The sequence below is a fragment of the Macaca fascicularis genome, chromosome X (assembly GCF_037993035.2).
Source record: "Macaca fascicularis isolate 582-1 chromosome X, T2T-MFA8v1.1".
NCBI lineage: Eukaryota > Metazoa > Chordata > Mammalia > Primates > Cercopithecidae > Macaca > Macaca fascicularis.
Genome location: NC_088395.1, coordinates 142,431,368 through 142,452,091, shown reverse-complemented (window position 1 = coordinate 142,452,091; position 20,724 = coordinate 142,431,368). Strand labels below are relative to the sequence as shown.

Genomic DNA, 20,724 nt, shown 5'->3' with positions numbered 1-20,724 from the left:
AGAGAGGTATGGATGAGTGGATAGGTAGACAGATGGAAGATGATAGATAGATAGATAGATAGATAGATAGATAGATAGATAGATAGATAGAGATAGATAGATAGATAGAATCACTGTGGCCTTACTTAAGATTCTGCAGATATAGGTAAATTCTGCTTAGACATAAACAGAAGTGTGGTGTAGTGCAGTCTAAAAAGCCAAATTTGAGTCCCAGTTCTGCCTCTTGCTAGCTGTGTGAACGTAGGTAACAGATGCCTGTGAAAGCTCTCAGCACAGTGTCTGGCACATAGAGAGCACTATATAAAAGTTAAATAAATAGCTCATATCACTTCTCCGTGCCTCATTCTTCCATAGCAAGATGGGAATAATAACTGCCTACCTCACAGGGCCATGGTAAAAGGTGATGCAATCATAACTAACATTTAGATTATGTGTGTGAGAATGTTTATAAACTGTGAAACCCCATGTTAATTTCAGTCGCAATGTTTGCCTAGGTCACTATTAGAAGCCTCTTCCTTCCTCCACAACCTCTTTTGCACCCTCACACGTGGAAGCCCACCTGAGCTGAACCCCACCGCAGCCTCTGGGCCTCTAGCAGGACTCCGAGGAGGCCAGACTGTGACAAGACGGAGAAGGGCTTTGCCCTTCTGTTTGGCCAGGCAAGCAGCGTTCTCTGCCGGGCCTCTCAAGGGCCTGCTTCAAAGGCCACTTGTGTCTTTGCATATGATTTCGCTATCCATTGCAGATGTCTGCTTAGATGCTGCCATCTGTTCCCTGGCAATTTTCAAGTCCAAATTGCATGATTGCTCCCCTGAAGCGTGTTCTCTCTTGATTTGGCTCCTCTGTGTCTCTTCGCCTCTATCCACTGTTTCCTTTTATTTTAAATGACATTTATTGTCTTCCTTACTTTTTTTTTTTAGGTGTTTTTTCCATTATAAAAGTGATAGTGTATATGTTTTCTTAAAGAAAAACTGAAAAGTATTAGAAAGTAAAAAGATGAAAACAAAGCCAGCCAGAGAGTCCCACCACCCAGAGATAATCACCATTAACATTTTGGTATATTTCCTCGGTTTTTTTCTGTGCACAGACTTTGCTTGTTTTTGTGAGGCTGAGATCATATTGTAAGGAAAATTGGGTCCCCTGCTTTTCTCACTCATAGCATAAGTGTTTTCCATGTTAGGAAAAACTCATCATAAATCTCACTTAAATTACTGTTACTGCCCTAGGAGTGCCAAGCACCATTTTATTTGTACTGGGAAATTTCATATAACATAAAATTTACCATTTTAACCATTTTAAAGTCTACAATTCAGTGGTATTTAGCATATTCATAATGTTGTACAACTATCACCATTATCTAATTCCAGAACATTTTCATCGTCCAAAAAGGAAACCCTGTACCCATTAAGCACTCACTCTCAATTTGCCCCTCCCCTCCAGCCCCTGGCAACCACTAATCTGCTTTTTGTCTCTGGATTTGCCTGTTCTGGACATTTTATATAAAGAGAGTTAGACAATATGTGTCCTTTCGTGTCTGGCTTCTTTCATTTAGCATAATGTTCATCCATGTTGTACCATGTATCAGTACTTCATCCTTTTCCACGGCTTAATAAGATTCCATTATATGGATATATCACATTCTGTTTATTGATTCACATTAATAGACATTTGGATTGTTTCTATCTTTTGGTTACTATGAATAGTGCTGCTATGAACATGCATGCCATTTATTTTGTTTGAACACATGTTTTCATTTATTTGGGGTATAAATGTAAGAGTAGAATTGCTAGGCTATATAGTAACTCTATGTTTCACTTATTGAGTAACAGTCAAACTGTTTTTCACAGCAGCTGTACCATTATATATTCCTACCAGCAATGTATGAGGGCTCCAATTTCTCCACATCTTAGCCAACACTTGTTGTTTTCCACTTATTATTGTTATTGTCATCCTAGAGATTATGGAGTAGTATCTCATTGTGGTTTTGATTTGTGTTTCCCTAATGGCTGATGACATTGAGCATTTTTTTAAATATGTTTGTTGCCATTTGCATAGACTCTTTGGAGAAATACATGTTCAAGTCTTTTGCTCATTTTTAGTTGGGTGGCTTGTCTTTTTCTCCTTGAGTTGTAAGCATTCTTCGTATATTCTGAATACTAGAACCTTATCAGATATATGACCTGCAAATATTTTCTCCCATTCTGTATTGTCTTTTCACTTTCTTGATAGTGTCTTTTGATGTGTAAAAGTTTTTAATTTTAATGAAATTCAAAGTATTGAATTTTTATTTTATTGCTCGTGCTTTTGGTGTAATTTCTTCTTTTTTTTTTCTTTTTTTCTTTTCTTTTTTTTTTTTTTTTTTTTTTTTTTGAGATAGAGTCTCACTCTGTCACCCAGGCTGGGGTGCAGTGGCGCAATCTTGGCTCACTGCAACCTCCGCCTCCTGGGTTCAAGCGATTCTCCTGCCTCAGCCTCCCGAGTAGCTGGGACTACAGGCACGTGCCACCACACCCGGATAATTTTTTGTATTTTTAGTAGAGACGGGGTTTCACCGTGTTAGCCAGGATGGTCTCAATCTCCTGACCTCATGATCCACCCGCCTTGGCCTCCCAAAGTGCTGGGATTACAGGCGTGAGACACCGCGCCCGGCCGCTTTTGGTGTCATTTCTAAGAATCCATTGCCAAACCAAAGGTTGTGAAGATTCTCCCTTATGCTTTCCTCTAAGAATGTTATAGTTTCAGTTCTTACATTTAAGTCTTTCATTCATTTAGAGTTAATTTTCATGTACAGTGTGAGATGGGGAGGCCCAACTTCATTGGCACAGAGTAGGTCCTTTGTAGCTGTTTACTGAATAAATAATTGTATCCTGTATTAGGGCACTGAGTTGGAGGCTAATGGGTGGGCAAATGGAGTGCTGTCCCTTGTGCAAAGGTATCAGGGATGAAGCATCTGGCATAGAATGAGAAGTTCTGAACTGTATACTGAACTCGTGCTCTGCCCTCTGTTTTAGGGAACTATTAGCAAAAGATCAAGGGAGACTTCTCTCTGCCTGTCAGACCCTAAAAGTAATAAATACATTCATTTTAAAAGTCAGTGAGTAAGGCCAGGTGTGGTGGCTCACACCTGTAATCCCAGCACTTTGGGAGGCAGAGGCGGGCGTATCACCTGAGTTCAGGAGTTTGAGACCAGCCTGGCCAACATGGCAAAACCCCATCTCTCCTAAAAATAAAAAAGTAGCCAGGTATGGTGGCAGACACCTTTAATCCCAGCTGCTTGGGAGGCTGAGGCAGGAGAATCACTTGAACCCAGGAGGCAGTGGTTGCAGTGAGCCGAGATCTCGCCACTGTACTCCAGCCTGGACAACAAGATCAAAACTCTGTCTCAAAAATAAATAACCAAATAAAATAAAAAGTCAGAGAGAAAAGATTTAAAACTCTAAGAGACAGACAATCTGAATGGTTTTTTCCAGGAAAAATCCCTTTGTTTTCTGCTTATGACAGCATTAAGTAACATCAGACATATCCTATACAGTTTTTTCTACCCTTTCTTAGAAGGCAAAGTTTCTCCTTAAAATGTTCAAGTGTTTCAAAGTTTGGGGGACTGTGATTCCAGGTCCACTGTCCTCTACTACCTTCAGGGAAAAGGACAAATGAGGTTCTTCCATGGTTAGGTACTCTGGGCATGATCTGGTCACTGTTTCTTCCCCATGAGGTAACCTACTTTCCTCTTTTTAATTCTAACCCAATGAGCTTGCCAGAGCATCAGTGTCTGTGTCATTAGTTTGCCAGGGCTGCCCTAACAACATACCACATACTGCGTGGTTTAAACAACAGAAATGTATCATCTCACAGTTATGGAGGCTAGAAGTCCAAGGTCAAGGTGTCAGCAGGGTTGGTTCCTTCTGAGAGCTGTGAGAGAGAATCTGTTCTATGCCTCTTTCCTAGTTTCTGGTGGTTTTGTGGCAATATTTGGTGTTATTTGGCCTGTAAGCACATGACCCCGATATCTGCCTTCATCTTTACATGGTGATATCCCTGTGTGCATATCTATGTCCACACTTTTTCTTCTTATAAAGATACCAATAATATTGGATTAGGGGCCCACTCTACTGCAGTATGACTTTATCTTAACTAATTATATCTTCAATAACCCTATTTCCAAAGAAGATCACATTCTGAGGTACTGAGGGTTAGGACTTCAACATATGAATGTTGGGAAGACACAACTTGACTCAACACTGTGTAAGGCTCAGAACCCAGCTAACCACCTGGTAATACCTATGAGAGCAAGGTGAGGAGGCAGAGCAGATTTGAGAAAAAGGGCCACCAGAGGCATCAGTTGTGTTTATACTTTGAAGAATCTGGCCACTCTGAGAGTGAGCATTCTACCAAGGCTACTCCATGCCTGCCTCATCTGGGAAGTGTCACTACCCACTCATAAAAGGGCAGGTGAGCAGATACTCACTTGAGCAGGGAGTCTTCTGGCTCTTAGAATCATAAGTCCTTGGAATTCAACATTCTGCAGCACTGAAAAACTTTGTAGACCAGGCCCTCGTCTAGCAGCCCCATGGCTGTCTGAGTAGATATAATCAATAGGCACCTGACACTGGGGAGCTCCATTACCCACATCACCGTGGCCATAGTGTGAACAACCACAGAGAATCAGAGTTACTATCTGCCACCCACCGCCCACACTTTCCACTGGTCTTGTAACCAGGCTAATCCTTAGACAAACCAGGCCTACCAGATATAGAAGTGTCCAACCCTGATCCTCATTTCTACCACCAATCGCCAGCCAGAGTTGTCCAACACATCCCTTCCTCTAGTACCTAGGCTGCTGACTCCGTATGTGGTCTGCCAAGAGTTCTTGGCATAGGAGACAGAGGAATTATCCTCACATAGGTAATGTGATTGTTCCTTCAAATCTTGGATTCAAGGCCCACGTCTCACCCAAAAAAAATAGATGTCCTTACTCATAAAGCCAGAAGCTCCCTGAAGAAATTTATTTACTCAACAGTGATGGTCATTGAGCATTGACTATGTGTCAGTGTTAGAGTGCAGTAATAGAGTAGACATAACACACAAGGTCCTTGACCTCGTCAGCTTACATTCCAGGGACTGATGCAGTCAATAAACAAGTAAAGGAAAAAACACAAATTACATACAGTACTCTGAAGGAAGTTGACAGGTTGATGAGTTAGTTAATGGTAAAAGCAGAGATGAGGGGAAAGGAAATGTCTACATTATATAGGATAGTTAAGAAAGGCCTCTCTGAGAGTCATTTTAGCTCAGTCCCAAGGGATGAAAAAAGAGACAGGATACATAAATGTGGAATAAGAGTGACCCAGACATGGGTAACAGTATGTGCAAAGGCCTTTTGGTGGGACTGTGCTTGGTGTGTTTATGGAATAGTAGGAAGCCAGTGTGTCTGGAGCAGAGGGAGAAAGAGGAAGCATGGTAGTAAGTGAAGTGCAAGAGGCAGTGGGAGATCAGATCATGTAGTGCTTTTTAGGTCTCATTAAAAAGTTTGAATTATATTCTAATTTTGATAGGAACTTATTGGCAAGTTTTGAGTAAAACAGTGGTATGATCTGACTTGATATATTAAAGGATCACTCTGGCTGCTGTGTGGAGAACAGACTGTAGTAGAGCAAGAGTGAAAGCAGGGAGACCATTAGGAGGCTACTGAAGTCAGCCAACAGAAAATGATGGTGGCTCAGCCCATGGCGGAGGCAGTTAAAATGGTTTAAAAAGAGAGAGAAGAAAAGAAAAGAAAGCAGTCAGATTTGGGACGTATTTTTGAGGTGGCATGAACAAGACTCAATGGATTAGATGTGGAGGGTGAGAGAAAGGGAAGAACGAAAGATGGCACCTAAGTTTGCATAAAGCTGTGTGCAGAGGAGCCATTTCCAGAAGAGGAAAGACTGCTAATTATTACCTGGCAGTGGAATTACAGGGCCCTCTACTGAGGTCTCTATGTTGTGATGCTAACAGCTCCCATAAGCCCTACCTTGATAGACCAACTCAAAAGTACCTAGGTAACAAAAATCCAAGCCAAGGATCCTAGAAGCCCATCCACCTCTGGGCAATGAACAACATGGGGAAAACAGTATTTCAGACCTACTTTTCAGCCTATGCAATTCCCTATCAATATTTTTACTGTTGATGAAGGAAATCTGTAAAACTTGCTAGCCTGAGACAGAGTATGGTGGTCAGTCACCCTCCTACATGACATGCTCAAACTCAAACGGGCTATCATATGAGCCTTTTTCATCTGTCCTATGCTGGACAAATGTGCTATGCCTGTGCCAACTCAAGGAAATATGTATCTGAAAAAATAAAAAAGAAAGAACATATGCTTCAGAGTCCAGAAGGCATAATTTCCCAGGTGAAATGCTTTGAGTATTGTTAGACAAAATATCTGTTTTTACACATGAAAAAATGCTTAATAGTCATAGGGAAATGCACATCAAAACCACAGTGGAGTATCACTTCATTTCCAATGGGATGGCTATGATCAAAAAGACAGACAATAGCAAGTGTTGACAAGGATGTGGAGAAATCAGAACCTTCATACACTGCTAGTGGGGATGTAAAATGATGCAGCCTCTTTGGAAAATGGTCTGCAAGCTCCTCAAAATGTTAATCATAAAGTTAAATATGACTCTGCAATTCCACTCCTAGGTATATTCACAAAATAAATGAAAGCATATGTCCACACAAAACTTGCACACAAATGTTCATACAGCATTATTCATAATAGTCAAAATGTAGAAACAACTCAAATGCCCATTAACTGGTGAATGGAAAAAAATATGAGGTATATCCATACCATTGAATATTGTTCAGCAATAAAAATAAATGAACTGCTGATGCATGTTCCACATGGATGAACCTTGAAAACATTGTGTAAAGTGGAAGAAGCCAGTCACAAAAGGCTGCATATTGTATGATTCCATTTATTTGAAATGTCCAGAATAGGCAAATTCATAGAGGCAGAAAAGAGATTACTGATTGCCAAGGCCTGGAGTGCTGTGGGAGGAACGGAGAGTATGGTATTTCTTTTGGGGGTTATAAAAATGTTCTGGAATTAGATAGTAGTGATGGTTGCACCACTGTAAATATACTGAAAACCATTGAATTGTATACTTTTAATGGGTGAATTCTATGGTGTGTAAATTATATTTCAATAAACGGGTTTATTTTATTTTGTTTTGTTTTGTTTTGTGTTGGGGACAGGGTTTCACTCCCGTTGCCCAGGCTGGAGTGCAATGACGCGATCTTGACTCACTGCAACCTCCACCTCCTGGGTTCAAACAATTCTTGTGCCTCAGTCTCCTGAGTAACTGGGATTACAGGTGCATGCCACCACGCCCGGCTCATTTTTGTATTTTTAGTAGAGACGGAGTTTTGTCATATTGCCAAGGCTGTCTCAAACTCCTGAGCTCAAGTGATCCACCTGCCTTGGCTTCCCAAAATGCTGGGATTACAGGCACCACACCCAGCCCAATAAAGCTGTTTAAAACAAATGTTTTTTCTCAAATGCCAGTCTCTACAACCTTCTAGAACAGTGCTGTCTAATAAAACTTTCTGTGATACGGAAATGTTCTGTATCTGCACTGCCTAATATGGTAGCAAAAAGCCACTTGTAGCTATTGAGCACTTAAAATCTGGCTTGTGTTCCTAAGAACTGAATTTTTAATTTAACTTAATTTTAATTAATTAAAACCTAGCCACATGTTGCAAGTAATTACCATATTGGACAACTCAACTCTTGAATTCATACAGAAATTTAGAGTTTCTACTCAAAGTTTATCCTCCACTTCTCCTTTCTCTTGGAATCAGTTTCTCAAGAAAAGATAGACGAGGCAGGGTGGCACACGCCTGTAATCCCAGCACTTTGGGAGGCTGAGGTGGGAGGATCACTTGAGCTCAGGAGTTCAAGACCAGTCCGGGCAACATAGCGAGATCCTGTGTCTATTTAAAATTTAAAAAATAAAATTTTTTAAAAAAAGAAAAGATAAGGCTTTTTCTGAACCCTGGCTACACAAACACCTTTCAGAAGAACTTCTTTACCTCTACACTCCTACTGTGTCCTGACTCCCCCAACCTAGTTTGTCTCTATAGCATAAAGACTGATTTTCTGACATGGCTCTGGGGCTATCCTGTGTCAAAAGGATTCCTGGTCAGGTTGTCTCTGCATATGTGACAACTCAGGAAAGTTCATTCCGGCCCAGATTGACTAATTGACTATCCAATATAGGAGAAAAAGTTACTGACTCTAGAGGCTAGGTGCCTCAAAAACCCAGCCTCCCACCTCAAGAATGTCACAAAACCCCAGTCTCCCAACTCAAGAATGCTCCAGAACACATGTTACACTCTTTCAGCCAGCAAAGCCTGTCCTACTCCACTTGAGATGTGAGTGTGTGTGTGTGTGTGCCTATGTGTGTGTGTGTGTGTGTGTGTGTGTGTGTGTGTGTATACATGGTATGAGCAAGACCTTAGGACAACTACTATAGCCCTATGTCTTCAACCCAAACCTATCCATACCCATTACATAGCCAATAGCCAGCACCATTAAGAGGAAAATCATGTTATGGACTGAATGTTTGTTTCCCCCTCCCCTTAAATCCTATGCTGAAGCCCCAACCTCTAATGTGTTGGTATTTGGAGGTGTGGCCTTTGGAAAGTAATTAGGTTTACATGAGGGCATGAAGGTGGAGCCCCTATGATGGGATTAGTGCCATTATAGAAGAGGAAGAAAGCAGAGCTCTCTCTCTGTCTCAGCCTTGTGAGGACACAGAGAGAAGGCAGCTGTCTACAAACTAGGAAGAGGGCCCTCACCAAGAATTGAATCATCTGGCACCTTGATCTTGAACCCTCAGCTTCCAGAACCATGAGAAATAAATGCCCATGGTTTAAACCATCCAATCTATGATATTTTGTTTTGGCAACCTGAGCAGACTAAGACAGAGCACTAGGAAACTGAGTCCCTTGTACAGCCTAAGTCCTAGGCCCTCTTCTCTCATTTATGCCTTATTTTTTATCTCCTGCTCCATTCTGCAACTATTCAGCTCTTGACCTCAGTCTTCATCTCTTCTTTCTGGCTCTGCTCTCACCCCATAGACTTTAATACAGATTTGGTTTCTCCTTCTCAACCCTTGATATTCTTCTATGGAGACAGTTTTGCTCCACACTCTGGCTCCTCCCAGTTAGAGCATCTCTGAGTCACCCTCTGCTTAATCTGGCCTTAATCTCTCCCCAATAATGACCCTCACAGTTGGGAGGCTGGTGACTCATCTGGAGCCTGAAGGGAACTGAACCTTAGTTATGCTGTTGTTTCCAAGGACAGGTTTGTTTTTTTTTTTTTTCCAAGAAGAAAGTAATGAATTTCTTGGTAATCAAAGAACAATTATAATTGAGTGTTTGAGAACCTACAAAAAAAAACTTGTTTGACTCATAAATTTGAGACTTAAACAGTCTGGAAAACCTCGTGACTGCTTTAAATTGACCTCTTCAGGTTGAGGACCTGCACATCTATCATAAGTTTCGCTGACCATTGCAAAAATTAGCCGGGCATGGTGGCAGACGCCTGTAATCTCAGCTACTCAGGAGGGTGAGGCAGGAGAATTGCTTGAATCTAGGAGGCAGAAGTTGCAGTGAGCCAAGATCGTGTCACTGCATTCCAGCCTGGGCAACAAAGCGAGGCTTTGTCTCGAAGTAACAATAATAATAATAATAATTTTCATTGACCAGTGATATTCCTCACAAACCCATGCAAACTTTTCAGTACCACACACTCTTCACTTTTTATTCCATGACTGCACTAGATTCCTATATTCCACTATTCTAGATTGCTCTATACCATGCCCTGTAGCCCTTCACAAAAACCCAATGGAGTTTGTGTCATATACCCCACCACCATACAGGTGTTGAAAGTTTTCATCATTTAAAATTGCATGAATTCATTAAATCAGCACATATGAACCAAGTGCCTAAACTATGTCAAGGCCTGTGTTGGATGCTTTGGATAAAGAAATTGGGAAAATACAGTTTCTTGCCCTTGAGGAAACAGGCAGAGGAAAAATAAATCAACTTCTTAGCAGGTAGGTCAGGCCAGATGACAAAGTTGCCACTGTACCCCGTAGGCCCCATTTCAATCTCTATTATAAGAAACATGGTTCCCCATCAGGCTCTGCATGCAGCAAGAAGCCAGTGTTTGCTCTTGATGGCGATGATGATTTGGTATTTTTGCAGATTAGCTCTTACACCTGAGGACCATTCAAATTAAACCCCAGGTCAATTTCATCAGGCATTGTCACTCACTGGCATTTATGACATTTTAGCTAAGTACTTATGTGCTAAATGAGCAAAGTTATCAACCGAATTTACTTAATATGGACAAGATTTCAGTTTACCAAGACCTTCTCCTGAAGTCTCTAAATTATCAGCTACTTGAGTGAATTGTCTTAATTATCTACTGCAAAATAGAGATAAATTATATTCATTCCTGTCATAGAGTCTAGGGAAGGTCTGGGTGCTTCCAGAATATATGCCCATTGCTTTATGAATCTGTTACCAGCTGTTTGCATGCCTCAGTTTCCCCATCTGTATTCTATGATTCTTGCCATGTGCATATAATGGAGATAGAAAGCTGGTATCACAATGCTTCAGACAGCTTTAAATAAAGCATTATGGAGGAGAGGAAACAGCCCAAAAGAAAACCCAAATCTTCTGTTACGTGTGCATTAGCTGCCAAATGGCATTTCAGAGTTGCTTTAAGAAATGTCAAAGGCAGTAGTCCAAGTTACTGCCTGCTTGAGGCCAGTTCTCTACCAGTAGTACAGAATACTGAATGAATGAATTCACTTACTGACACTTCAGCTTCTTCTGTAGCCATACTGACCGAAAGGTGACCATTAAGAGGCAGCCCAGCAAATCTCCATTGGTAGTATTTTTCAAATGGTTTATTTCTATAACCTACTATACATGAGACATTGAAAGAGATAATAAGAATATGTTTTCTTACCTGAGAGAAAGATAAAACTCGACATGAGAATCAATCCATAAAGCTTCTGATATATGATGCGCTCTTTCATTGTCTAAGTCTGTGTTTAAAAAGTCAAAAATATGCCCAGCTCAGATTCAGAAAAGACAATTTCTAAGTGTATGTGACCACACTTCTCCTTTGCATTCCACCTAAGGTTTTTTCCTATTGCTTAAAGTCATGTCAGCCAACCACATGATAGGCATTTACCTGAGATACCCAGCCTGGCTGAAACCTCACTGATGGATTTATCTATATACTAGCTCAACAAATTTTATTGAATCCCTTCTGTGTGCAGGACACTGTGTTGCTCCCTGGGAATACAGTGCTGAGAAGACAAGACACAGATATCTGCCATCATAGGACAGTTAGCCCTGTGGGGAGGAGAGACATTAAATGCATAATTACAAAATGTGAGGCCAGGAGTGGTGACTCACACCTGTAATCCCAGCACTTTGGGAGGCTGAAGCGGGTGGATCACCTGAAGTCAAGAGTTTGCGACCAGCCTGGCCAACATGGTGAAACACCATTTCTACTAAAAATACAAAAAAAAAAAAACAATAATTAGCCGGGCATAGTGGCGGGCACCTGTAATCCCAGCTACTCGGGAGGCTGAGGCAGGAGAATTGCTTGGACCCGGGAGGCGGAGGTTGCAGTGAGCCAAGATTGCACCACTGCACTCCAGCCTGGGCAACAAATGCAAAACTCTGTCTCAAAAACAAACAAACAAACAAACAAAAAACCAAAGTGTGATACTTTCAACCTTAATGCACAAACTTCAATTCAACTACTTGTAGTTGTAATGATCCTAAATTTCTTGAAGGACTGTTATGCAAGAAGACCTTGTTGACAAAAGTAACTCATCAAATCATTTGTATTTTTAAAGCAGATCCGTTTAGAGAAATCTAATCACCATTTCATTACACATTTACCCAGCTTCTCTCATTAATTAATTGTAACTATAGTGTCTTATGTGGAAAATGCACTGAAAACCCCCTTTTCTCCAAACAAAACGGTGTTAAAACTGCAAATCCTACTGAAACATGTTACAGAAAATTGGCGGTAGGGTGCTGATGGGCATTTCTGATTTTAAATAAAATACGCTTCTGAATGATTTACTACTGATTTGAACACTTCCTTTTCTATAGGATAATGCAACATATTGTATTTCTTTCTACCTCCAAGTGGGATTTAGAGTGAATAGACCCACTTTACATTTAATGTAACAGAAGCCAATTAGGAAGTCAAATGAATCTTGGGCTTGCTATGAACACCAGCCATTAATCAGGCTCTTCATATTTACCAAGGATTCTACTGCCATTCTCATTATAATAATAACGGAATTTGTATGAGTCGGATGGGTTTTCTAAACTATGAACTTAGAAGTAAGGGGGTGTCTAAATCTTTTATGACTTGCAAAATGAAATGCAGCTTAAATTTATAGTGCTATAAGAGGACTAGGCTGAGATTCAGTAACTGGCTGTGAGGCCATACATATTTCTCTTCCTTAATTTCCCTGGGCCTCAGTTTCCTTATCTGTAAAAATGGAGATAATAATCTGCCTATTTCCCAGAGCTGCTCTCGAAGAGGATCAAATGAGACGATGCTTCGAAGGCAATTTTCAAAGCATAAAGTGCTATAGAAATGGATATGATTGCTATCTATAAAATGGAATTTTCAGCAGCAAATAATCCAATTTATATTTTTCTTACATTTCCTCTAAACTTTTATAACAACTTCAAGGTATGTTTCAGAAACTTACCTGGTGCCCAATAAATAAATCATGGGACATTTACACAACAGAATACTATGCAACCATTAAAAGGAATAAAGGCCGGGCATGGTGGCTCATGCCTGTAACCACAGCACTTTCAAAGGCCCAGGCGGCCGGGTCACTTGAGACCAGGAGTTCGAAACCAGCCTGGGCAACATGGTGAAACCCTGTCTCTACTAAAAATACAAAATTAGTCGGGCATGGTGGCACATGCCTATAATTCTAGCTACTTGAGAGGCTGAGGTACGAGAATCACTTGAACCTGGGAGACAGACGATGCATTGAGCCGTGTTCACGCCACTGCACTCCAGCCGGGGTGACAGAGCGAGACTGTCTCCAAAAAAAAAGGAATAAGGTAAGTCTATATATAAGGCATGAAAATGTGGGTTGAAGAAAGGGGGTGGGGCTTGATAATTTTTCCATACTGTTCTGTACTGTTTGGTTATTTTACAAAGATTATAAATTAGTTACATAATTTTAAAAATCAAAGGACAGGAGAAAGGAAGAAAGCAAGAGAGAGGAAGGTAAGGAAGATAGGAAGGGTAGGAAAGAGACAGGAAGGAAAAATGGGAATTAAATGTTTCCTTTATACTTCCTATGATTGTGTACTGTTTGTTTTTACAATGAGCATACGTTACTTTCATAATTTTGAAAAAACATAAAAGGAAGGAAGGAGGAAAAGTAAAGAAAGAGGAAAAGAGAAAGAAAGGGTGAGGATTAAAGACCTGAATTTTATACCTCACACAATTTCAAGCAATTTGGTTATTTTATGATGCATATTTCTTAATTTTGTGGTTCAGAAAAATTTAAGGGAAAGAAGTGGGGGGAAGAGAGAAAGAAGGAAGGAAAGGAAAGAGGGAGGGAAGGAGGAAGGGAGCGAGAGAGACACTTACCTGAGAACTGGACTCTTTTAAGTTCCCAACCCCAAATGACCAGATCTTGCCTCTAAATTCCTAGGTTTGATGTGAAATGAAAGAAGCACAAAACAGGAGACTCATTTTCTGCTGTCCATGCCTCAGTCACCTTCTTTTCTGCATCAAACCAGCCTCTCTGCTCTTAGCTTTATGGGGCTTATTGATCCGGGTAGATCCTCTTTTTGTGGCTTGTAGCACGTCATGGGGCTGCTCTCCTGAGCATAAAATCAGCATGGGCAAAGTTCTCAGGTTATTACAACCCTGCAATAACCCATTAATTTGAGGGCTCTGACCCAGTTTTCACTAAAGATTATCTTCAGTTCCTAGTTGATTATTGCTTTAATTAAATTGGATATATTAAAAGGGTACTTGCTTACTTGACTAAGGCTCATTTCACTTTATTGAGAAAGTGGGGAGGAGGAGGGGTAGTGTTCAGAACTATGAGCAGAAAGCAGAGGCCAAGGAGGCATGAACTTGTTCACATCTTACTCCATCAGTAAGGTGAAGCCAGCTATTTACCCGCACTGGACATTCATTCTTCAAGTCACCTCGAAAGTAAATAGATTTACTGAACTGGCTTTATGTTCATCTCAAGAAGGGGATGTGGTTTTTGTCCCAGAAGGTGTCATTACAGCCCCTTAGGGGTGACAGAAATACCATCAAATCCCATGGAGGATTCAGAGATGATCCCTGTCAGCCTCTGAACTTCACAGGTGAGGCCCCTGAGGTTCCAAGGGTAGAATGACTCGTCCAAAGTCATAGAGCTTGTGAAAGGTAAAGCAGGAGCTAGAACCAAGGTGTTTTGACTACCAAACCAGTGCATTTTCCTCTTCATCTCATATCTTCAATGGAAAATTCAGTCTCATAGGAGGCTGAGTCGACCCAGCTTAAGGCCAGGATTCTTCACAGGGGAACAGAGAAGGAGGAGGTGTATTGGAATCATCCATGATTCACCCCAAAACCCACAAACTGTGATCAGTGTAGTGAATAAGAACCCAGGCTTTGTGGAAAGACAGGCTTGAGTTTGAGTCCCACCTGTGTGACTTGTAGCCAGTTCCCTAACATCTCTGGAGCCCCCAGTGTCTTCATTTGTAAAATACTGATCATGGAACTCACTTCATACTGCTGTGAATATTACATAACACACCGTATGTAAAGTGCTTGGGCCAGTGCCTAGCACCAGGTTCCAGCACCACGGCTCCTATCTAGGACTCTACTTCTTCTCCTTTCCAGTAGGCACAAGGCTTAGGTTTTGTGACCCATCCCCAACGTGGGGTCACACAGCCTACAAGAAGATGTAGAGCCATTACCAAGAAACATATTGACACTTCCCTGGCATGTGTTCATATTTCACACCATGCCTGCTCATTGATCTGTCTCCATCACAACACTAAGCTCTGGTAGGGCAAGAACTCCATGTTCTCCAGTGGTTCGCATGCTGTCTGGCACATAGAGGGTGCTCAATCAATACTTCATAAACTATACCTTTCTCCCCTACTAAAGTGTAAACTTCCTGAGGACAGGGAAACACATCTTGTTCTTTCTGTCCCCTGACCCAGGAGTTAGTACGGTGCCTGACACATAGTAGGTGCTTAATTAATGTTTGCTGAAATGAAGAAAATAATTTAGGGGAGAGTTATTCACATATACTTAGAGATGTCATCAAATATCTCTGGAAAAGGATCCTGGTAAGACTAGCTGCTTCTAGAGAGGGAAACTGAGGGGTTTTGGGTGGGAGGGAACCTCAGTTTTCACTGAACAGGCTTTTGTACTGTAAGAATTATAATCATCTGCATGTGTTATTTTTTTCAAAGAAAAGCACTGTATGTTTTATTAAAAATCCAACATAGCACAAATGAAATAACTGACTAGAAAATTAAATTGGGACTCTTTTGTCAGGAAAACATTTGTCACCTGGGAAGGCTTCAATGGGTATCTTTCATTCCCTGGAAGGTTATAAGGAGAATGTTGACCATCTGCTCTCCATATCTACAGAGAAGTAGGAAATTGACTGAAATCGCAGTGGGAGATGTAAGTTAGATATAAATAAGTCATTATTGACAATAGGAATTGATAAGCGCCAGAAAAGGCTATCACGGGATGTTATGAGCCATCCATGCCTGGAAACTCAAAGGCCTAGGTAGCCATATGGCTCTGCTGATTTACTTGTCCTCCCACAGAGAGGGCTGAGCTGATTGACTTGTTGCAGCTCTGTCCCTGTTTCTAACACTAAAAGACCCTTAATCTGTTGAAGGTCCAAGCTGTCTTCATTCCCTCTCCCTTTCCTGGTATGAGCATCCCACCAGGCCAATTGGTGGGGAATAGCAAGCCAGCTATTGAATTTGGAGCTTAACCGTAGAAACAGCAAAAGGGTCCAATGCTGGAGGAAAAATCATCTGTGCTGACAACTCCTTAAGAGATTTTGAAGGACAATTTTAATTATATTTGATTGCCAACTTAAAAACTACCACCCAACTATGAATGATTACCTGCTCGTTGTCATTCCCATGCATTCCTTTATACTTTCACTACATATGTGGGTATTCCTTAACAGTGTGTAGTATTATTTTGCATAGTGATACTACATGTTTTTAAACATCACATAAATTTGCCTGCCTGTCTGTCTGTCTGTCTTTCTTTCTTTCTTTCTTTCTTTCTTTCTTTCTTTCTTTCTTCTGTCTTTCCTTCGAGAAAGGGTCTGGCTGTTGCCCATGCTGGAATACATCGGCACAATCAAGGTTCACTGCAGCCTCTACCTCCCAGGCTCAAGCAATCCCCCCACCTCAGCCTCCAGAGTAGCTGGGACCATAGGCATCCACCACCACGCCTGGATAATGTTTGTATTTTTTGTAGAGATAGCATCTTACTATATTGCCCATATGGTCTCAAATTCCTGGCCTCAAGCAACCCTCTCACCTTGGCCTCCCAAAGTGCGAGAATAACAGATGTGAGCCACTGCAGCGGGCTCAGGCTTTTAAACATACTATAAAAGGGGTCATATCACAAGAGAGACAGGACACCACAGTAGCTAATAAAACAGACTCTGAAGCCAGACTACTTGGTTTTCCTAATGTCTCACTGCCTCAGTTTCCTCATCTGCAACATGGAAATGATGATGATGAGGAGGAGGAGGAGGAGTTAATGGTGGTGATGATATCCACCTCTATTATTTGTATAAAATCAATGAGATAATATATGTAAAGCACTTAAAACACTACCCGGTACATAATAAATGCTTTATTAAGTATTAGCTATTATTACCTATTCTTCTGCAACTTATATTTCAAGCATAACAGTATCCATACAGTCCGCAATCATTTGAGTGCCCACTGTGTACAGGCAACATTCTGAGATGCTAGGGATTCAGCAGCGAACAAAACAGATAACTCTATCTCCCCTCAAAAAGTTTCTGTTTTAAGGTTGGAACAGGTCAGATTAATAGATATGAGCCCAGTAGGCAGAGATTCTGCATTTAATGTTGCACCTGGGCGAGTTAGAAAAGGCTCTAGGCGGGCCCAGGCCTAGCAGCTCCAGCCCAGCAGCAGCTGCACTGGCGGCGGCAGTTTGCTCGAGGCCCTGCGCCCCCTGCAGCCCCTCCCCGGCGTGGTGCGGGGAGACGCCCGCCCACAGCTGAGCCCGGGGTGGCCTTTGACTCGAGCCGGCCCGGCCGCCCCAGGGCTGTGCGCGGCCCGCGGGCCTCGCGGCTCTCGCAGATCCGTGACCCGGCCGTCCTGTCCAGGAAGTGGTCGTCCTGAGCGCCACGGCTCACTCCCTGTGCAGTCGGGCCTGCCCGGCACACAGAAGCTAAAGGCAGATCCAGAAAGCCTTTTTGCAAAACTAGAGAACATTGGGAAAGGCTCCTTTGGCGAGGTGTTCAAAGGCATTGACAGTCGGACTCAGAAAGTGGTTGCCATAAACATCATTAATCTGAAAGAAGCTGAAGATGAGAGAGAGGACATTCAACAATAAATCACAGTGTTGAGTCAGTGTGACAGTCCATACGTAACCAAATATTATGGATACATGAAGGATGTATAAAGGATACAAAAGTATGGATAATAATGGAACATCCTGATAGAGGCTCCGCACTAGATCTGTTAGAACCTGGCCCGTTAGATGAAACCCAGATCGCTACTATATTAAGATAAATACTGAAAGGACTTGATTACCTCCATTGGGAGAAGAAAATCCATAGAGACATTAAAGCGGCCAGCGTCCTGCTGTCTGAGCACTGCGAGGTGAAGCTGGCGGACTTTGGCATGGCCGGCCAGCTGACAGACACCCAGATCAAAAGGAACACCTTCGTGGGCACCTGGTTCTAGATGGCATCCGAGGTCATCAAATAGTCGGCCTACGACTCAAAGGCAGACATCTGGTCCTTGGTCATAACAGCTATTTAACTTGCAAAAGGGGAACCACCTCATTCCAAGCTGCATCCCACGAAAGTTTTATTCCTCATTCCAAAGAACAACCTACCAATGTTGGAAGAAAACTACAGTAAACCCCTCAAGGAGTTTGTGGAGGCCTGTTTGAATAAGGAGCGGAGCTTTAGATCCACTGCTAAGGAGTTATTTAAGCACAAGTTTATACTACGCAATGCAAAGAAAACTTCCTACTTGACTGAGCTCATCGACAGGTATAAGAGATGGAAGGCAGAGCAGAGCCACGAAGACTCCAGCTCTAAGGATTCCAACTCGGAAACAGATGGCCAAGCCTCAGGGGGGCAGCGATTCTGGGGACTGGATCTTTACAATCTGAGAAAAATATCCCAAGAAGCTTGAGAATGGAGCTCTGTAGCCATCGGACGTAGACAGAAATAAGATGAAAGACATCCCAAAGAGGACTTTCTCTCAGTGTTTATCTACAATTATTTCTCCTCTGTTTGCAGAGTCGAAAGAGAAGAGCCAGGCGTGCGGAGGGAACTTGGGGTCCACTGAAAAGCTGCAAGGGGTCACCTACCTGGCGGAGGAGGCGTGTCCCGGCATCTCCGACACCATGGTGGCCCAGCTTGTGCAGCAGCTCCACAGATATTCTCTAAGTGGTGGAGAAACTTCATCCCACTGAAATTCCTTTGGCATTTGGGGTTTTGTTTTTCCTTTTTTTCTTCTTCATCCTCCTCCTTTTTAAAAGTCAACAAGAGCCTTCGCTGACTCCACTGAAGAGGTGCGCCACTGGGGGCCACACCAATGCCGGACTCCTGTCCAGGGACACACACAGTCCTCGCTGTGCCGCAGCCAGATGAAGTCTCCCACATGGGTGGGGAGGGTCAGCTCCTTCCAGCGATCATTTTATTTTATTACTTTTGTTTTTTAATTTTAACCATAGTGCACATATTCAAGGAAAGTGTCTTTAAAAACTAAAACAAACCCTGAAATGTATATTTGGGATCATGATAAGGCAACTAAAGACATGAAAACTCAAGTATCCTGCTTTAAGTTGATAACTTCCTGTGGGAGCTGGAGAATTTTCAGGAGGATGGGTGTACAGATTTGTATATAATGTCATTTTTGCAGAGACCATTTCAGTGTGCATAAGGAATCACTGTGTACAAACTGGCCAATTGCTTCTGTAGATAATGACAGTGGAGTAAATATTCGACAAGCCCAAAAAAAAAAATGTAAAGTCTCTAACAGTTTTGGGGTTTTTGTTTGTTTTGTGTTTCTCTTTAGTTTTGGTTCATAAAATTAAAACTAATTAACCAATTTTTAGAAGTTATGTTCTACTGGATGTAGACAGGCAATAAACAAACAAAAAAAAAATAGATAAAGCATATAACATATTAGAAGGTGAAAAAAAGCCATAGAGGAAAGCAAAGTGGGAAAGGGGTATAGGGATTTCTGGAAGGAGGGTGGGGAATGCATTTTTATTTTTATTTTCGCTCTGTGGCCCAAGCTGGAGTGCAGCGGCATAATCTCAGCTCATTGCAACCTCTGCCTCCCGGGTTCAAGTGATTTTCCTGCCTCAGTCTCCCGAGTAGCTGGGATTACAGGCATGCACCACTACACCTGGCTAATTTTTGTATTTTTTAATAGAGACGGGGTTTCACCATGTTGGCCTGGCTGGTCTTGAACTCCTGACCTCAGATGATCTACCCGCCTCATCCTCCCAAGGTGCTGGGATTACAGGCATGAGCCACTGCATCCAGCCGGGAATGTAATTTTAAATAGGGTGATCTGTGATGTCCTCACTGAAAAGTGACGTTTGAACAAAGACCTGAAGGAAATGAGGGAATAAGCCACGGGGATAGTTGAAGAAAGAGTGTTCTGGGCAGGAGGATATAACCTGAACTCTGCAGGGTGCTTGGAGCCTTTCTAAGGGCAGTATTGAGGTCAATGTGCCAGAAGCAGAGTGAAGAGGTGAGAGAGGTGATAAAAAGCCAAATAACACAGGGGCTTGCAGGCTGTTTTAAGAACTTTGGTTTTACTCTGGAGAACAGGGAGCCATTGCAGGGTTTTTAAAAACTTATTTTGAAATAGCATCAAACTTACAGAAGTGGTGTAAGAATAGTACAAAGAATTCTCATTTATCCTTCATCCAGATTCTGCAAATTGTTAACATTTTGCCACATTTGCCTTATTTATCCTTACATATATTTTTGAAGCATTTGAGTGTAAATTGGAGACATCCTGTCCCTTCATTCCAAATACTTCAGCAGGCATTTTCCTGAGAACAAGAGTAGTTTCTTACGTAACAACTAACAAAATAAGGAAATTTACATTAATGCATTACCACTTCATATACAGTCCACATTCATATTTAGACAGCTGTCTCACTAATGTCCTTTATTGCATGTTTCCCTCTGATCCAGAATCTAATGTAGATCCTGCTTTTAGTTGTCACAGTTTTTCAGTCTCCTTTAATCTAGAAATGTTCCTAAGCCTTTCTTTGACTTAAATAACACTGACATTTTTGAAGCATACAGGCTGGCTATTTTATAGAATATCCCTCAATTTGGGTTTGTCTAAGCTTTCCTCATCACTCAGGTTATA

At 41.8% G+C, this 20,724-nt stretch overlaps 1 pseudogene; it reads left to right on the top strand.

The window, feature by feature from the left end:
• The first annotated feature begins 14,203 nt into the window (after nt 1-14,203).
• Nucleotides 14,204-18,900, top strand: LOC102118469 (serine/threonine-protein kinase 24-like; annotated as a pseudogene).
• Nucleotides 18,901-20,724: the final 1,824 nt, after the last annotated feature.